Source organism: Hypomesus transpacificus, chromosome 6 (genome assembly GCF_021917145.1).
Source record: "Hypomesus transpacificus isolate Combined female chromosome 6, fHypTra1, whole genome shotgun sequence".
Taxonomy (NCBI): Eukaryota; Metazoa; Chordata; class Actinopteri; order Osmeriformes; family Osmeridae; genus Hypomesus; species Hypomesus transpacificus.
The window spans coordinates 7256297-7274873 of record NC_061065.1 but is presented as its reverse complement, the minus strand read 5'-3'; the positions used below and the strand labels follow the sequence as shown (position 1 = coordinate 7274873).

The window sequence follows — 18577 nt, the reverse complement described above, 5'->3', positions numbered from 1 at the left end:
TCGGTTGAATCCCAACGAAACGAACGGCACATATTGCAATTGTGGGTTTATTAATATTGCTCTGTGCGAGAATTTTTGTGTGTGTAGCCTATGAAATACCCCAAAAGCCTGCATGAATTTGCAATGGCTTAGGCCTACATTGTACTAAGGTAACCAATATATGTATTTATTTATTGTTGGCAATGAAAATAGGCTCCATGGTAATATTCCATTTGGGCCTAAAACTGAATTAAAACAGCTGTATCAAACAAATACTAATTTTCAAGCATGAACGCAATATGGAAGGCCACCTGTATGCGTAACACAGCTGACTGATGCGCCCTAACTAGAATTATCTTCCGCCTTTTGGACACCTGCGTGTGCCTCTTACAGGCTCGTGAAGGCAATCACTACTAACCGCCACGCAAGGACAACTAGATTCAGCGATGTGTGTGGTTGTTAGTGAAGCCTGACATGATACAGTAGCCTTACAATACATACATTTATGTAATTCCATAGACAGGCAAGTGAGAGGCGCTATAGGGCTCTGTAGAAAACAGAAAGTAAAGGGGAGGAGCGGTATCGGGAGTAAAGTAGCCACACGGTGTGTCGCTCTGACCAAGCATTCGCTTGCATCTGAGAGCCGACGCTGTGCAAAGAGCGGATAAAGACGCGTTCTGTGGCATCTGCCAAGTCCCTACGCTGGCAATAGGGAAGAGGTTACAGAAGCCGGGAAAGGACTGGACAACCGACACACAAAAGACGGGCTAGAAGAAAAGACAGTGCTATACATTTAGCCGTAAAATGAAACATCAGTATTTGCTGGATAAAGACAGCAGTAACGCATAACCGTTTCTATCGAAACAAGGACAAACGCCGGGGAGAGAATCTGAGACTACAGGGGAGGTAAGCGGACAGTGTAAGCCATAGCCTACTGTACCAGCGGAGATCTCCAGCCTTACTTCATACATTTCAAATTTGTTTCGTGACAGGCTGAGTTCACGCCGTACAAGTGGACTTCTCTAAATTGTGAATATGTGGTGCGTTTCTGATATGTGTTCATCTGTGCCATCTCTTGCAAAGCACCATAATATAACCAAATGGGGTGTGCGGCTCTTACGTTGTGCGCAAGCGCTCAAGCTTGGAGCGAGAAAAAACTTCCTGCAAGGCTTGTAGCTGGTGTCGGTGTGACATTTCTGTAATGGTGCTTCTAATAGAGGTAGATGGTTACAAATATAAATCTGACTCGTAAGTGTTGAGAATGGACTGCACATCACGAAACAGCACCGTATAGTGCAGTGCTATTATCTTGAATCATTGAATCTTTGAATAGATGCAGCTAGGGACCTATTGTTCTCTCAGTGTTCATCATGTTCGTGCGTATGCTTTTGGCTTAGTTATGAACCCACTGTAAGACTGTTCAATTACTCACTAGTCAACTGTAGGGTTAGGGTTAGGGTACCTCATAACCAACCACTTTGTCCCACCTTGCAGATGTATAATTGGTGTTTTAGCCTACCTACCGTAAAGCAATCAGCCTACCTACCGTAAAGCAATTAGCCTACCTATCGTAAAGCAATAAGCCCACCTGTCCAGTAATTAAGTATACCAGGAGCAATAGGCCATTCACTTGTACATTATGAAACACAAACACAGAATCAACAAGCTTTTGGGATTGCCATTGATGTTGACTGTGGGAACAATACAGGCTACTTGCCATAAAGGTAATGCAAACATACTGCACTTATACACACACTAACAGAGCACGCTCTCTGACTGTACCCAGGTTTATTAATGACAGAATAATTATATTTGTGCATTTTACTACACAGTCACACTTGAGATTCAACCATAATGATAGATACTCATAACACTATCGAAACTTCAACATGTCCGTCCATTCTGAATGTCTTAATGTCATAAAACAATCATACAGCAGTCTGCCTGGCGAAAAGCACAACCATTACATTGATAACATTGGTAAACCTACAATACCAGGTAGTGTGAATCAAGCTAGGGATTAAGGGCTTTAGTCCCTGTCATCCCAGAACAGGGAGAGGGATCTGTACTTGATGAGGTGAGACAATGCATTTGCCTCAGAGCTGGGCCCATTTAGCAGGGGCTTTTCACCTCATCTATACAAGGGATTGGTTCTGCATATTTACGATACCAGTAGCCTACCCTGTCGACAGCAACAGAAATGTGTTTGTCTGTGTGTGTATGTGCGTTGATGTGTTATGATTGTGTACAGATATAATAGAGAGGATCTGTATTAACTTTGTGAATGCATGCTCTCTCTCCTGCGCTTCGGTGATAAACAGTTAGACCATGCATCTCCATCTAGTAAATTAGGGAATGATCTCAGTCTGTTTTGAAGCGGTGCGAAGGACAATGCTTAGTTGAGATGAATTATATCTCTGGTAGGGAGTCTCAGCAAGAGATCAGCCTTTCTCGTCTTGATAGAATACATCATGTGGTTCCACTTATTTTCAGAACAATAGGCTAGTGCTGCCGGAGTCAAGTAGTAGAACAACCAAACAACTGAACGATTATTAGGAGGATAATTTTATTTCTTGAGCATATGGTATGAGATAGTGAAGGCTTTCAACTTTATCCATGCAAGTTGTAGTTTGGGACTTACATTTGTCAGGCCGTAGTTTCCTGCTAGGATTTTCCCACTCCAACATCTTCAGCTTGATGAGGTGGTGTTGGTGCGAGGAGCAGTGGACCAGGAGAGCCACTCGATGGAGAGCGTACGCAGTAGGGACTGAGAGGAGCGGCAGCGATGCCGGCCCCCAGCCCAACACGGCCTTCGCAGACCGAGCAGGCGCGTGTGGTGTACCAGCAGTGGCTTCACACGCGTCGCTTGGCAGGCAGTGCTTGAACAAGATAGTGAGGAAGGACAACATCAAAACATCCATTTGCAGGAGCTTTTTCTCTCTGAAATACAGATAATGAAGGTTTTTTTTCTTCAACCTCCCTATGTTGCATATCTGAAAATACAGATTTTCCTTATCGAGAGTCTGCAGCGGTGATATTGTTGGTTTGTAGAATGTAGAATATTTAGAGATGAAGGCTAAAGGAAAAAGGGTAATAAACTTGCTAATGTAGATGGGGCAAAAGGCCATGAGCGAACTTGTGGGTTCCCAAGCTCTTTAGAGACCAGTGAACTATGAAAAGCAGTCTCTTCAGCCGCCCTCTTGCACACAGTCGCTCGAGGGGTTGTGACGCCAGTATCATTGCACTAAAAGCCTCCAGTTCGACTTCATGGAGACCAAAATGGTCTCAGAGCACAATACACCATGCACACCCAACAACCGCTGAGATTGAGACAGCAGCCTGCTCAAATACACAGGCTTATACAGTTAGTAGTTTATAAACATAAAGATCTTAATTTTTGTAGTCTAGTCTCCCAATTCCCTCAATTATGAGCAACTCGTTTATGCAGTGTAATGTCACTGATTTTCATTTGAACAATAATCCTCTACTGTATCCAGAAATACAGAAACCAAATACTCTGCTTTAGGTCTGTCACGTTTTTGTCTTCTTGGAATGCAAAATTTATTTTCTGTATTCCTCCATAGATAGTAGAGGGGTTTCAAACACTGTGACTGTTTCCGTGCCAGTGTGAACAAAACATTCGCTATGCACCATCCCACAAAGATGTCTGTTATTGGTTGTTGGGTATGTCCCCCATGAAGTAGAGCCAATCACACCCTTCCCTTCAATATGCTAAGACGCCATTAGCCCTCCAGCAAGCAAGCTGACACCCAGAGCCAGGGCCAAGGGCCATACTTACCACACTAAAGCCCAATTTCAAATCCACCCTCAGCCTGTGGCCGTTGGCATTTCAAGCCCTTGGTTTGAAGAGAATAGAAGGTGTATGGAGTACTGGAAGACATCCACCAAGCTTAACAGACATTCTCCGCCAACAACAGACATCTCTGATCTACATGAAGAACACTGGGGGTAGAAGTTGGTTTGGAATGAGGCCTACACAGGCAGTTGGTTTGGAATGAGGCCTACACAGGCAGCCACATTCTCAGGCCCCTGCAGGCTGTGACCCTGCTGGGCTGTGAGTGGCTCAGTGGGTGGCGGGTTAAGCCTGTTAGGCCCTCATGATGACACTGCAGATCTGTTCCATGTAGGGGGGAGACATGGGAGAGGAGGTGGACATGGAAAATCTTCTAACCCTTCTGGCAGGCTTGCCCTACATTCACCTCCTTTTTGTTTATGCAGTCCCATTCAGCCAGGCTTCAGTGTCTCTCTCTGCCCTGGGACTTTGTGACAGAAGTGGTCCTCAACCGTCATATTTATAGATGCACACGTCTCTTACACCCCATGTTTTATTAGCTTACAATACCTCCTCGGAATAAACATTGTCCTAATAAATTACAAAATCTATTCTCGGAATGCTTGTTCTTTCAGATGTCAGGGAGGCATCGCGGTCGGAAAGAATCCTCTGGCCTCACCGAAGCCACGGTGTCTTCGGGAGCGTTATGTAATAATTTATTTGAAATTGAATAATTCAATCAGTCTTCAGGAGCGTGGCAAGCCTGTGCCAGGCATTAAAGGCAGGCCTAGCGGAGAAGTGCTGTGGTACATGAGGGTGTCTTTTATCCCGGCCCTCCCCGTGCTGAAGGCAAACACGACCTGAAATTACCCCAAGAACCTAGCATTTTACAGCGGTCACACAAGTCACTGGAACTCAATTTTCCAATTCCTTCCAATCCCAAATCACAAGGTGTCATGAGAATTGTTAAGGCCTGCTACTGGGAAGCTGTATGTAACCTTGATTGTTCATTGGTGGATGGATGGCCCAATTCTCTTGGACAACTGGGTAATTGCTACCATATTTTAAGGGTTATGCAGTTATCCATTATTATTAAAATATTACCTCTTCTGTCAGTTTAACAGCAGAGAAAAACAACCTTCTACTAGAACGATACAAATATGAAATGCAATTACAAATACATCTCGGATATATGGATATGGATATATAAATTGTTTAGTTAATGTAAACATAACATTAACATGCAGCGGTGTCTATCTGGGTAGGAAGGAAGGTGGCCATTGACCTAACAGTATCCATAAATCATGCCTTTGTGGGTGGTGTTATTTTAATCTGTAATAGCATCCTATTTTGCATCCGTTGTTTTATATGACATGCCTTTTTTTATTGGATTAGAACAGCATAAAAAATTGGCCATATTCCAACCATCAAATGTTGTGAATCATGCATGTCATTTTTCCATTTATTCACCGTGCAGGGTCCTGGCAATGCTGTGCAAATACCTAATGCACGATGACAATGTTCATTAATTGTGCTTTCTAATTGATTTATTATAGCATCTGGCAATTAGTACAATAGATAGCTATGGAAAATTGAAAGAGGGCGTTGAAATGTAGTTATTGCAGTGCTGTTGTCCAGGTAGTACAGTTGTCACCTTCTCTCAGTGGTAATGTTGATACGCAGTGAATGTGTGGTTGAGAAAATTGCATGTTGACACATTAATTTAAACATGTAGCCGGAAGGCTGCACAATTATGTATATGAAAATGGAACAAATGCTTGCTGATATTAGTCTCTTTTTAATTATTTATTTTTTTCATACTTTTTGCTGAAATGTAGTAGCCGCCAGGAACATGGATCATACTGAAACGTCTGTTCAAGTGGAACTGTAGTTACACCACACTTCATAGCTCGCAATGTAGCATGGTGCAGTGGACTTGAAAGCAGGGTAATTATTGCTTACATCCCCAGCCAAATAAATAAATTCTGTGAAATCATAGAAGTAGAGAAATAAACTGTCAGTGTAGTAACGGGGTTATTGGATTACCTAGTATATGAGGCGTTATTTTTCTGTGCTACTGTTTGGATTCATCCAAGATAGAGGCTGGGCCAGAGAAATTCGCTGAAATAAGAAAAAGAAAAAAAAAACTTGGCTTAACATCAATAGAATCTGCTGAGCATGAAATAGTAAAACTATCTTTGTCGTTTCTCTCATGCCTGTGGCTCTTATGGGTGTAATGTCATAGCTTTTCAATGGAAGACATTTTCATTTCTCTGCATTAGTAGGAGGCCCAACAATTTCTCTTTCTCTGAACAGAAATTCATTGGCCTTTGGAAAAGTAGCCATTTGATTTTATTAGAAAAAGATTATCTTGGCCTGTCTTCCTAAAGTAAGTCAATAGTCATTTGGTTGACAAACTGGGATACTTAAACGTTTAAGAAACAGATTTGGAGGCAATGCTTTTTTATGCCGTTTGAAAATGTTACAGCTTTAGTTTGTTTGATTAAAAAAAAGATTGTAAATGGGAAATGTGTGCTATGGTACAGTAGTGGCTTTTTAACATCAAATGGATGGGTATTAATGTAGGTCCTCATCTCACAGACTGTAATTGGACTCTGCTGATTGATGAGCATTTGATTAAGACATAGAAATTCAAATTGATGTATTATGCCTGCAAGTCCGTTTTGCAGTCAGAAATGTTCTGGACAAAAATTCTAAAAGATCTTTTATAATGTGATTTATAGCTTAGCTGTATTTATAGCTTAGCTAGACTGCAAGTTAACAATTTTTATATATGTTTACCGATTTGTCTTTGCTACAATGAAGCAACTATATAAAACTAGTGCATGTACAATTTCTGGGAAAATTGTGAGGTGTGCTTGCTTCGGTTGCAGCCGTGCAAAGTGTTTGTTTTTTTAACTAGGCCTATATCACCTCCAAACCTATTGTTTAAAACTAATATCAAACATTTGGAGAATGACAATATTTTTCATGGGTTGGTGACTACATTGTAAGGAACTGTTGCGACCAAATCCATTGACTGGGTGATGTGATATCTCACCTTTCAAACAGCCCCCCTCCCCCTCCCCCAAATATAAAAGAAAAATCCAAATAAATATTTGAGAAAAAGATTGTGCCTAGCCAAAACCAAGCACATCCAATTACCATTTTTTGGATCCTATACCACTCTCCAAACAAAGATGTGTTCTACAAAACTAAGTCCTTTAATTTCACACTTTAATTTCATCTACTACTTTAACATTCTTTCTCATTATTCATGTCATCCACGGATGACTTTAGCCATAGAGTGTGTGTATTATCCATTTAGAATATGCAAATTGATGCTCCAAGCTAGAGGAGACTATGTAAATCTATAAGGAAAAGTCAATGAGGTAGTTAATGATCTTGTGTGGTGCCAAGTAATGGAAAACAATGTTAATTTCATGGCAAAGAATGCCATTTCCCTCTGTTGTTCCCCCAACATTTGCTAATAAAAAAGACTCAAAGGGAGGCAATTAGTGTAAACTAAGTTTTTGGGAAACTTGTTGTCTGTCTTGTTATCAGAATTATTAAGTACAAATGTAAGGCTTGCTGGCCAGGATTACTATATCAGTGTTTCATATGTTGTTATCGATACTTGTGGGGTGGGATATATTGATACTATGCTGCAGTGCATAACAGTTCTATTACTCTACTGTCAGACTGTACAATATTTACAAAATGGAAATAAAATGTAATATCCTGCTTTGTAAGAAGCACAGAGGTAACCTCGATTCTTGCATTCACATCAAAACAGAACTGTAGTGTTCACAAAATGAAAGATTTATCAGTGACTGGGACAATACGTTATCCAATTGCAGTTTGAAGGATTTAAACACTAACCATTGCTGAGTGTGGATTAGATTGTTTTGTGCTAAAAATCACAAAGTTTAATGAGAAAAGGAGATAGGGTTAGAGATAATCAGAGATAAAAATGTGTGTATGGTTGCCGCTGGCACTCATTCTCTACTCACAAATGGATGAATTCTCAATGTTCAAATCCCCCCCCCTCTCGCGGTCCCTACCCTCCTGTCTCCGGGGTGATGTCATCCCTTAGAGATTGTGTCACTGCGATTCCCAAAGGCAGCCATTGTGGAAGAAGAGTCACACAGTCCCTGTTTGGGAACAACAGAGGTGTTGTTTGCCTTACCACAAGCGAGGTCTTTGAAGTGGCTCATGTTCAGAACGGCTGATTTAGTAGTCTGCTGATAGCGTCAGCTCTCTCAGATCCAGATGTAATATTAATTGTTGTTTTTCATGTCGGCCCAGTATCCCCAGTGTGTAGCTGCCCTGCCCTGACTCATTTGTTCCGAGTCCCTCAGATCATGTTCAATTCCAGCCATACAACCACTCTGACCTTTACGTCTCTATATCTGATCTGGTTTTGACCTCCGCACGTGCGTCCAGGAAGAATATACTGCCCGAATATACTGCCCGAATATACTGCCCGCTGTTGACACGTTTAGCTCCATAACGTGCCTTGCAAAGCAGAGTCCTTTGTCTGTAGCGCAGGCAAACAATGGTGCCAACAATATGTTTTGGGGATTTCACAGCACTCTGCCCAAACGGTGTAAAAGCAAAAATAATGAACAAAATCGCTTTTTTGTGTCAAGAGGAATGGGTCACATGACTGCTCAAATACCAAATGTCAGTGTAAGTTTTCCAGATTTTTCACCGATGGTACTGTTATTTGTTTTCACAGGTGAAGACTGCAATACTCAAAAGATCTCATTTGTCTGTGATGAGCATCACCATCCACCAGAGACCAAAGGTACGGTAAGGTATCAAAAGCTCATTATCTCATGTCCCAGTAAACATTTCATTATGATAGAAAGACATCAAACCACAGAGGGCGAAAATAAATAACTGTGAAATATGATGCACCCAATATTACCGTTCTTAAAACAAACACTGAAATGTGTCGTATATTTTCTACTAGACTGTCTGAAAGACTGATGGTATGTTTTACAGTAGTTGTCTTGTGGCTCTAATGTTGAAACAGCAGGCGAAAACTGTTCTCCTCACACATGATTTCATAGTGCATATTAGTCATTGTCATTTGTGCCAGTACAAGTAGAATGCAGGAAGGGAGCATATCCTTAGAATTATTCATTGTAAAAGGTTAAATAGGAGAATACAAGCTCAACTCAGGCATTGATACAGGCACACCCATAATTATCTATTTTAATTTAGTTTACTGGCTGTATAGCGATAGTTATACAGATTAGAAGGAGCTAGATCTTTAATGTTCACATTAGAGTCCGCCTTACGTGAAAAACTTGATCCTTTGGTAATGTTTAGTGTGTGTGTGTGTTTACTAGTGTGCCTATAGCCTTGCCCTAGATTGGTGGGGGGTTGAGGGGGGTGAATGACTTGATCCACGGTATTGTTAATTCTGCTCTGCTTGTCTGGGTCCACAAAGTGACCTATGTCTGTCTTCGTCTGGTCTCCCCCGAACATCTCACAGTCCTGTCAGCAAGCAAAAGTCAGTCACCGAGCAATTATGGGTTTAGTGGCCAGTCGTGGGTCATTAAGAGATAGGATTACTGCTGGGCTAGAGGACCCCAGGAATGTGTAGACCCCTCTAGTGGCCTGCTCACCGCTGATGAAATAGAATTGAATTAATGGGGTTGCCCACTGTGAGGCCTGATTAAAACGACACACTCCCTTTGATCCTTGAGCGAGGTGACCAGGCCCAGCCCCAGAGGGACATGAGGGATTGGGGCGTTTTGAGTGTGTGTGTGTGTTCTCCATGTGTGTGTGTTCTACATGTGTGTGTGTGTGTGTATGATGAGGCTGTGTCCGTCCTGGGTCAATGCCTCACTGATTAACACTCCTCATTAAGTGTGCTGGGCCTCAACCTTAGCCAAGGGGCTTCAGGTGTGACCCTGCTCACTGCTTCAAGAGCTACGGGGCTAACCAGCTGCGCAGCACTGCAGCTTTCTCATCCAAGATGGCCGACCCAAATTGGAAATTAATCTGTGTGCTGGGGGAAGAAGTTTGCCCCTGCCGTGTTTGGTTGAAAACCCGGTGTTACAGCAGTAGCTTTTCTGGGGACAGTGCTCTCCACAAATCTGTCAGCCATTCCTACGGTACATAGAGGAATAGGTATGTTTGTGTGTACATTCGAAAGCATCTAATCTGACAAAATGTTCTCTAAATCAGTGACGTCCCTGCATTCGGGCCTGTTCATTGTGTTGTCTGGTGCTCCAGACAGCCACTGGAGCTGTCTGGAGGAATCATTCTCCTGGACGGCTTACATAATGATAGATGACAGGCTCCTGTGTGGAGGAAAACTGGTCTCCTGCTAGCAGACCGAGCCAGCCACTCAACCAGAGGGTCCTGAAGCTGCAAGCCCGCCCGCTCAAACGGTCATGCCAGTGGGTGCCCTGGTGATGGTGGAGGGGCAGGGGGGGCCTGGTGATGGTGGAGGGGCAGGGGGACCTGGTGATGGTGGAGGGGCAGGAGGGCTTGGTGATGGTGGAGGGGCAGGGGGGGCTTGGTGGTGTTGGAGGGGCAGGGGGGGCCTGGTGATGGTGGAGGGGCAGGGGGGGCCTGGCGATGGTGGAGGGGCAGGGGGGGCTTGGTGGTGTGTGTGTGTGGGGGGGATGTACTTCCACTTGCCGCTACACCTTAGCCTTGACAGGAGAATAATACTGGATGTGACTTGAGGTACTGTAGCTGTTCCCTGCTGGGTCAACAGATGAGTTAATGTGTTGCCATTAGTTAGTCTTGATTATGCCTACAAGGTGGATTGAATCAACCTTACCCGTGGGTCAGTAATTAGGAAGCAGCTTGGAGTAAGCTAGGTGGTCCGCTCTGGCCTGCTGACATGCAGAAACCCTCTGCTGTACCCTTGAGAAGGACATTAGCCATGATTCAGCTATGTTAGGTACTAAGCTGTGGACAGAACATGATGGGTGTCCGCTGCAAAGGTGTCTGCTAAGCTGAAAAAGTAATGATTCTAATGACGTGACCTCCAAAGCAGACGCTATGAAGTGCATGTGTGATATAGTTTCAGATGTTGAGAGCAGGCAGGAGTGTGTGTGTGTCTTTGTGTGTGTGTGTGTGTGTGTGTGTGTGTTTGTGTGTGTGTGTGTGTGTGTACTGTGCACAATGTGTTGAAACCCTCCATCTTTACTGCAACTGCCTCTCCCCCTGTCAGTAGAACCATTTCCATAATGATAAAACAGCTTTCTCCAGTACTCACTAATTTGAAGAATAGGTTTATGGCTTCCTCACAAACACACACACAGCCAATGTGTTTACACCCTTATATCGCCGTCACATAAACATTGAAGTATGGGCTGTTACACACACCCACAGTGATTTAGACATGCAGCACAGTGGGGGCTCAGTGGTCCTTAAGGAAATGGTGACCACCAGGGGCTGTCACACACACACACACACACACACACACAGACAATGACACGCACACACACACACAGACAATGACACGCACACACACACACGTACACACCCACAGGCCCCCCCGTGGGCCAGCACACAGCAGGGGTCACAACATGACATCTCACCCGGGCCATTGAACCTAATATCTGTGAAGGAGCCGTAGCAGAATACTAGCACACAGGAATTATCAGCTGCTTTACAGACCACACATTATTAGCAGTAATAAGGGACTGGGCTTCAGTATAAACATCATCTTATGGGTTGTAAAGAAACCCAAAGCTGTGTCTAGGGTGATTATCACGTACATGCAGTGCAGCAGCTTGTGCTGGTCATTCTCTCCTTTTTAAAGAGACTAGAAAGAGTGAGGGAGTGAGGGTAGAGTTATTTCCCGGCGAGTGTAAGTTGAATAATCCACTTGACTGCATCCATATCCATACTGAGCATATGAACGTTTCTTTTCGCAAAGGAATACCACTGCTTTGAACCTCCAAACACCCTCTCTCTTTCTCTACTGACAGTCTGAGAGAAGAAAAAAAACACACTTACATTATTTGGCAAACTTGGAACTTTGCATAAAAATTACATAATTGACAGAATGACACCTGATAACAACATTTATGAAGATTCATATCGGTGTTAGGACAGTGTCATGTCAGTCTCATACATACCCCTTCAAAAAGTATATTTTATGTTTTGATCTATTTTTCTAAGTTATGTGATCTATGTATGAAGTGCTTCATTGTGACTGTGTCTTAATTAAATTATAAATCATAAGTAAACACACAATATGATTCTCTCAGCAAGCGAAGCACCCTAGATATTTCTTTGATGGTATTTAATGTCTGAAGGACTTCAGGGGAAATCTGTCACTCTGAAGATTGATGCTTGTGTCTATGAAGTGCTGGAAAGAGTTCACGTTGATCAAGTCTTAGCAACAACGGCGCCTGAATAAAAAATAAATAGACATTGTGTGAGAAAGAGATCAAGCTAACTCTGCTTTTGTGATTGCTCTGTGATTCCTAAAAGCTGTCATTGACCATCTGAAACTACTCTGAAGTGCTTTTAATTTATAAACCTCAATTCAATGCCCATGAGACAATGTTGTTTCCCCCCCTCCCTCCCTCCCCCTCCCTCCCTCCCTCCCTCCCTCCCCCCTCCCTCCCTCCCTCCCTCCCTCCCTCCCTCCCTCCCCCCTCCCTCCCTCCCCCTCCCTCCCCCCTCCCTCCCTCCCTCCCTCCCTCCCTCCCTCCCTCCCTCCCTCCCTCCCTCCCTCCCTCCCTCCCTCCATGCATCCATCCATCCATCCATCCCTTTGCCCTGACTGTGTAAACTCACTGGGTGTTAAACTTAATCTTATGTGCACAACCATTGTGAAGATATCAAATGTAACATTTTAATGCCCTTTTAATGCCACATGCCCTCTTAAATACAATTGTCACTCAAGTCGGCCCACTTGTTTGTGAATGTCAACACAGGATCTATTTCCCTGTGCATCTTGACAGAAGTTGTGACGTTTAATTGATTTTACTCTGGACATCTGTATTCTGTCTTTTTAGAGGCCTCACAGTGTAATTGCCCTTTCAGACCATGTTGGTCTACTATGAGTATCCTACAGTACATCACACACTAAATCACTTCCTGTTATAAGATGACTATCAGTGTAGATGATGCATGTGGTTTTCCTTACGTCATGGCTTGTTGTAGCTTCAGCCTGAGTAAGAAAGGGACATTGCTTCGGTATGGGACTTGACCTGTCCCTGGACGACAGGAGACCATTTCTTTTCAGCCATAATCAGTGTTGCCACGGTGACAGTCGTATAGAACAGTCAAGGTTTCAGCCTTGTTGTTGATCAGTCAGACTTAGAGAGTAACAGCAGGGGGTCTGAACAGCCTGGATGATCTGTGGTCTCTGTGGAGGACACGGGCCGTACCCTCTGTGTGAATAGGACGTCTTCATGTTCGTTCCACTCCTCTCCTCTAACTAGCGGATGTTCGCCTGTAACATTAATTTCCCAGCAGGGGTTCTTATCAACGCATTCCAATGTTCTGTTTGATCATTCATGGTCAACCTGTCTGCCTGACTGATATTTTACATTACATTAATTGTGAGTATTAGCTGCCAAAGTATTATTGCATATCTCCCCATGTTGACACAGGTTTCAATTGGTAGCTGCAGAGTAAAACTCATTACCGAGCCTATCTCCAGTCTACATATGTAGGGTTAGTCTCTGTTTTATGGTATTTTCCACTGCTGTTCACAAGCGTGACTAAGGCACTGAGGTCGGCCTGTATCGAGACCGCTGGAGACTAGGAAGAGTTATGACAGTATTAAACACAGTCCACAGGGCTCCCTATTCAACCACCAGCCTTGCAGTAAAGACAACATCTCTCAGACGTTGTGTGTTTATCCCGAGACGTATATGAAACACTGAACATGCCACTCATGTAACGGATGACATTTGGATGGTCAGTTCATTTCAGTCACACACTCACAGGTCACACGCCACACGGTCGTCTCTACTCAAATCAAATCAAATGTATTTGTATAGCCCTTTTTACACGCAAGCATGTCACAGAGGGCTTCACATACGCCCATAGAACTGCCCCTCAACCAACCTAAACCCTCAAGGAAGACAAGGAAAAACTCCCAGAAAAACTCCCAACGGGAGAAAAAATGGAAGAAACCTTGGGAGGAGCAATTCAGAGAGGGATCCCCTCCTCCAGAGACGGTTGGTAAGAGAGAGGAGCAGAACACAAGCTAAACATAGTCATACAGTGTCAATGGGTTTTGAAACACCAAAATCCATTGTTCGTCTCTACTGGGTCACACTGTTCAAATAGTGTACCACCAAACAAAAACGAAATGCTTTACAGTCAACCCTTATCTGGCCATGAATCTTAGGTAAGGGATTTTGAACCCCTGATTTTGTACTGGTCAGTGGTCACACTGGAGATGACCCCAAACCAGGGGCGTGTCCAGACATTTTTGATAGGGGTGGCACCAGGGGTGGCCCGCCTCTGACTGGGCAAATAGCCAATCATATATTGGGGTGGCCAATCAGATTTCAGGGGTGGCCTGTGCCACCCTAGGCCACTCCCTGAACACGCCCCTGCCCCAAACCAACACTGTTCTACTGTGTAGGTTCACGGCTAGTCCATTTGCTCTGTGTGTTGCGCCATTTAAAATCCACACGTAGATTTATGGTCACATATGCAGTGCAGATGTCAAGAAGACGATATAGGGGGAAAATAAGTCTGCCCTGGTCAGAGGAAGGCACATTCCTGCGCTGTATGGACTTTCACTATATAGTGTCCCCCAACCTTTCTCCAGCCTGCTTTCAGACCAGTCAAGCAGAACAACCGTCTGCTTTTTAACCCTCTCTGTTCTTGGCACTCGGCTACACAGATTTCATACGGGCACAGCTGTCTTTGCAGTCGTTTTATAAAATAGGAAACCATGGCTTGTAAAGTTGTTTTTGGGAGAAAGAAAACTCCAGCTGATCTTACTTTGAGGAACCAATTTTTTATATATATATACATGTATATATATATTTTGAATCAAGCCAGCGTGTAGAGGTGTAGAGTTGTGCGTCATAGCGATAAGGTGTGAGGTCTGAGTTGAGATGAGACACATGCTGGGTGAAGTATTCTTCAGAGGCAAGTGTGGCAGGTGTACAGACAGCAGACAGCATTGGAGGAGAGCACTCAACGCTGCAGACACTGAGGCCCGTAATGACCTGTCAGGTGGATGAAAGAAACACAGTAAGGATCACAGAGAGAACAGTCAATACATAGATTGAGCCTCCTTTTTGTTGTCGGCTATCGCGGTCCTGTTGAAGCTTGAATTCAAAGTTTGTTGAGAAGCTCGCCTCGTGTGCCTCGAAATCATTGTCATATTACTTTATAAAAATACTTTATTGATTGTCAAATATTGTTAGTATTACCGTCTGAGATCTATTTAGCATCAGTCAATCATCCATTGCTGAGATTTGACATATCAGTAAATCACATGACTTTGTGTGTTCCATCATCAACTGACCCTGCAGCAATGCATCCTGGGATTGAATGACACATGCCCTGTTTCCTGACAGCTGACTGGTGTGATTGAAGCCTCTCTGTCTTATATAATCATTCTAAATCAGATTTAGAGGTACGGTTCAGGGGCTATTTCAACTCAGACATACTAATATGTTTTTATGAGATTTCCAGTAATCTTGTTTTCTTTTTGATTGCTGGTGCACATCTGTCACTCTCCCCTCCCCCCTCCCCCTCCCCCTCCCCCTCTGGGAGGGCAGTTCCAGACTTTCCTGTCCACCGTGTTGGGTCCGCTATAGCTGTGTCAAGGACGTCTCTCCCGAGGGAGGGCCCTGGGTCACTGCCATGTGAGCGCTGTCCCAACTGTCACACCATGCCAGCCTACTCATCTTTTTCTCCTCTTCATCTCTCTCATTCTCTCCCTCTCTCTCAATCACTCTGTCTCTCTCATTTCAGAACCTTTTTTTTCTGTTCCCATTTTGGCCAATTCCGGGCTGAAAGGGCTTGTTTTGGCTGTGATCAATAGCCATTACAGCAGACAGACAGAGAGACCAGGACAGAGACTGTGCTTTCCCTGTCGGCCCAGTCCTTCCTGATGCCTGTCATCTCACTTAATTGCTTTGCTAATATCATCTCTCCGCCTGGATGTAGGTCAGTCAGGCCTCACTGCCAGAACCGATGCTCTGAAGCTATCCTTCCCCCCACTACTGCACCTCCCTCTCCCTCCACCTCCCTCTTCCTCCACCTCTTTATTTGTGTCTCTCAGAACTCAAAGATGCACAATACGACCGCGGCATTGTTTGATTATTGACAGAATTTGTGTTGGAGCATTTTCGTTGTTGTTGAACAACTTAGCAAACCTTTATTTTCTCTTTACTCTTAAAACTAGATTTTTGTTGTCCAACGGAGTTGTGATATTGCCTTTAGAGTAAAGGATTATGGGTTTTTCAGAGCCTTGTGTTGTGGCTAAGTATGTGTCCAACAAATGTAATGCCCTAATGTCATTACTTAAAAGTTACAGTACAGCTTGGATTGCTTAACTCAAAAGCAGCAAAGCATCAAAAAGCACACATACAAATATATTTTTCCATCCATCGTCATTTGATGTGCTCAACAATTAAATCATCCAGGAAAGCAATATCCTTCCCAGTGTGAGCAGAGCTGGCTAGAAGGACAAAACAGACTATAAAACTACAGCGCCATGTCTGCAAGTTTCTCTGCGGCCCAGCCTTAGGAGCTCTTGTACAGCTGCCCAGCTGTTTACCACAGTAGACACTACAGGCAGCCATCTTAAACAACCTCACTGAGCATAGACGAGGACCAAGGGGCCTGTAGTTCCGTGGAGGCAGCAGGGCCCAAGGCCAGCTACTGTCATGGCTTCATACTTTCCTCTGCTCCTGGTTTAACGATGCATGAGAGGGACGAGGTGTGCTGCTTTGGCCTCTGCCCCAACCCCAGCCCCATCAACACCTCTAGACATAGCCCCAACCCCAGCCCCATCAACACCTCTAGACATAGCCCCAACCCCGGCCCCATCAACACCCCTAGACATAGCCCCATCAACACCCCTATACATAGCCCCAACCCCAGCCCCTATCCCTGTCCCAAGCTATAGCCCTAACCTCCAGCCCCAGTCCTCGCTCTAACCTTTTTAATCAGCCTCCGTAGCACAAGCCACAGCCATACCCATAGCCACAGAATTAACCACACCAACAGCCGTGGCCACCAACTGCATGGTGTGTTTGTCTGGCCTCTCGCCATCCTTTGGAACCACCAGGCTGGAGAACGAGCAGCCGAAGACGCCAGTAGAGAAGGAGCCGTCCAGTATGCTGCCAGACCAGCATCCCTGTCCCCCAATCGCTCCCACAAAGAGGCTCCTTTAACAGCCTCTCCCCCCCCTGAGAAAAGGTACTGTCTCTGTTCACTGCCTCCAGGTGCTTTGTGACAGAGGAGAACCTCACACGGGCCTTAATCGATGCCCAGAGGTAGCTCTTCCACCTAGAGGCTCCCAGCCTGTGGGAACATTAGGAGTGTGGGCTCGGGTCGAGCTGAGAGACGGAGCTGTGGGCTCAGAAGCCCATCTCTCTGGCCAGTCATAATCCTGTGTCTTTTGGCCCCCAGTTGCAGATTCCAAAGACAATCCACCCGAAACTCCTCTTGATCGTATGGAGTGAAAGTCCAGCTGTCACCCAAACTCGGTATTTAGTTTGGAGAGTTCCTGCGAGCTGAACTCAAGCCTGGCTTGCGGGCAACATTGAGGGCCTGTTGTTTTTGAGCTCTGAGACACAGGGGCTTGCTGATCTGTGGTGCGCCAGGATCTCAGAGATATGTTGGGTTATTGTCAGATCACATCCATGTGCTCCAACACTCATTTTATAGTTATTTATTTCTTTTCTGGTTGAGATTTCACTGATTTGATTACTTCTACTCCTAAATGAAATGGTTGCACTGGCCCTAGGTTCAATGTCAACAGTAGAACATAGCACAGATGCTATTTGCTCTTTGTTTTATTCCACTATCCATTTACAAACACACGCTCACAGCTCTTTGCCGTCCTGCTCTCATGCTGATTGGCTACGTCGTGTCTGGTAGCAGTATTTCCTCCAGTCACTTTAGCGAGGAAGCACCATCTGCACGACGCTCTCTCTCTCTCTCTGTCTCTGTCTCTGTCTCTGTCTCTGTCTCTGTCTCTGTCTCTCTCTCTCTCTCTCTCTCTCTCTCTCTCTCTCTCTCCTCTCTCTCTCTCTCTCTCTCTCTCTCTCTCTCTCTCTCTCTCTCTCTCTCTCTCTCTCTCTCCCTCTCTCTCTCCTCTCTCTCTCTCTCTCTCTCTCTCTCTCCTCTCTCTCTCTCTCTCTCTCTCTCTCTCTCTCTCTCTCTCTCTCCTCTCTCTCTCTCTCTCTCTCTCTCTCTCTCTCTCTCTCTCTCTCTCTCTCTCTCTCTCTCTCTCTCTCTCTCTCTCTCTCTCTCTCTCCCTCACACTCCAGGTCCCATTCAGATGTGAATGCCAAAGCAATCAGATTGGGAGGCACTGACTTGTACACTCAGAGGTCGAATTTGCGAGTCAAATTTCCCCTTTGCTATTCTGCATCCTGGTAAACAGATTTTGAAGATGAATTTGTCGAGTGGTTCCTTTTCACCCTGTGAGGCCGGTGCCGTTTGGGGAGGAAATGCCAGGATCTGATGGTGGGAGATGATGACAAGGCTCTATTTAGGATGATCTTTTCACTGCTTCTGTAATAGCTTCATCTATATTCATGTGTTTATTTGTCTGTTGTTGGTTGATATTCATGCATGCTGTACCCCCATTGTCGGTGTGTCGTT

The 18577-nt window shown here is 44.6% G+C and overlaps 1 protein-coding gene across 2 annotated transcripts in view; it reads left to right on the top strand.

Annotated features, from left to right (window-relative positions):
• Positions 1-434: 434 nt before the first annotated feature.
• Positions 435-18577, top strand: part of LOC124468790 (kelch-like protein 29) — a 132448-nt gene continuing 114305 nt past the window's right edge. Inside the window, exons 1-2 of one of the 2 annotated variants that reach the window (XM_047021750.1) lie at positions 435-885; positions 8514-8582. The gene's annotated coding sequence lies outside the window, so the exon portion shown is untranslated. The remainder of the gene's footprint in view (positions 886-8513; positions 8583-18577) is intronic. The other variant, XM_047021749.1, reaches the window with a different exon arrangement.